This window comes from Monodon monoceros, unplaced genomic scaffold (assembly GCF_005190385.1).
Source record: "Monodon monoceros isolate NGI ecotype Baffin Bay Population unplaced genomic scaffold, NGI_Narwhal_1 Super_Scaffold_22, whole genome shotgun sequence".
Classification (NCBI taxonomy): domain Eukaryota; kingdom Metazoa; phylum Chordata; class Mammalia; order Artiodactyla; family Monodontidae; genus Monodon; species Monodon monoceros.
This window is the reverse complement of record NW_021703779.1, coordinates 86,284,933-86,286,472: the sequence shown is the minus strand read 5'-3', so window position 1 is coordinate 86,286,472 and position 1,540 is coordinate 86,284,933. Positions and strand designations below refer to the sequence as shown.

Sequence of the window (1,540 nt, the reverse complement as noted above, 5' to 3'; positions counted from 1 at the left end):
AAAACATTCTTAGCTTGCAGGTCATACAGAAACAGGATCGTGGACCACAGTTTACCAATCCCCACTGTAAGCTAATGGAATCACTAGGTCCCCAAAAAGAGCACTGAGTGGAAAGTCAGCAAAGTGAGGTGGCAGGCATTCCTAAGGTCTTCTGCCAAGCATAACCCCAAAGCCGATGCCTTTTAACATAGTGGTTTTCAACCTTGGTTGCACACTGCAATCACATGGAGAGTTTTAAAAATGTGATTGCTTGGGTCTGCCTCCAACTCTGTTTTAATTGTTGTGCACGTAGGCTGGCACTAGTGATTTTTTCAATCTTTCCAAGTGACTCTAGTGTGTAAACAATGTTGAGAACTGCCTGAACAATTTAAATGATGAGGGTGCAAGTATTTTACAATATTTAGTTTAAAAATCTTACAATTGTGGTTTTGGAATAATAATATTCCAATAATGAATACATAGAATATTCCAATCATAATAAATACATAACTGTGCTGAAAAGTATGAAATAAGAATTCCCATGTAATAAGCAGAGAATGCTCTCCTTCAAGGAAGGAAAGAAGGAAGGGAAGGAGCAAGCGAGGGACAGAGCGAGCGAGGGAGGGAGGGAATGGGAAAACACAGCGGTAAGGCAGGGGCCCCCAGTGCTAGGGTCAGGGAGGAAGGCTAAACCACTGATGAGCCCAGAGCCAGGTATGGGTTAAAGCCAAGCACCCAGGAGCGCAGGGCTGACTCGACAGTGAAGTCTTCCCTTCAGGAGATGGTCACAACACAGGGTAAGCATGGAAGGGACAGAACAAACGCGACACATGGAGTGATTGGTACTGAGGGAACAGGAAAAAGAGAAAAGGCTGGAAAAGACCTAAAGATAGTATTTCTCTAGGGAGATAACGGAGTGGTAAAGGTTGAAATTATATCCACTGTAAAAGAAAAGAACACTGACCAGGAAGATGGCTGATTGAACACGAGGTTGGAATTTCACTTCCTCCTGAAACTTGATTAAAACAACATTAAAGGTAAACAAATCAATACAATGGTATATTACCCAGCAATAAAAAGGCAAGAACACGGGTGGATCTCAAGAAAAAAAAATTATGCTAAGTTAAAGAAGCCAGACACAAAGGAGTACAGGATGTGTGATTCCATTTATACGGAATTCTAGAGCAGGAAAAGCTAATATATGGAAATGGAAAGCAGATCAAAGTTTGCATGGGGCCAGAGGAAGAAGAAGAGATTAACTGGGAGCCTTTAGGGAGTGTAGTATGTGTTCTATAACTTGATTAAGCTGGCGGTTAGCCTTATCCCCTGATTTTTACATGTAAGGAACCGCAGATCAGGAAAAGTTGGGTGAGTCATGTAAAGTGTTGCAGCTTATTAATCAGTGAGGAGATACTCATATCTGCTTATCAATGATAAATTGTCCTTGTTATGCTGCGTAAGGAGCCAACAGGTATAGTGCTTCACCCTAAGCACCTGGGAAGATGCTGACCCAGACACAAACATCCTTTTATACAAGCAAAGCATAGATCTGAACGAATAA

The 1,540-nt window shown here is 41.8% G+C and overlaps 1 protein-coding gene and 1 long non-coding RNA gene across 2 annotated transcripts in view; one reads left to right on the top strand and one right to left on the bottom strand.

Annotated features, from left to right (window-relative positions):
- NXF3 (nuclear RNA export factor 3) overlaps positions 1-1,540 on the top strand; it is a 1,139,741-nt gene that overhangs the window by 707,198 nt on the left and 431,003 nt on the right. The gene's annotated exons all lie outside the window — the stretch shown is intronic.
- The window catches only part of LOC114905733, a 336,532-nt gene that overhangs the window by 294,884 nt on the left and 40,108 nt on the right, over positions 1-1,540 (bottom strand). The window lies entirely within an intron of this gene.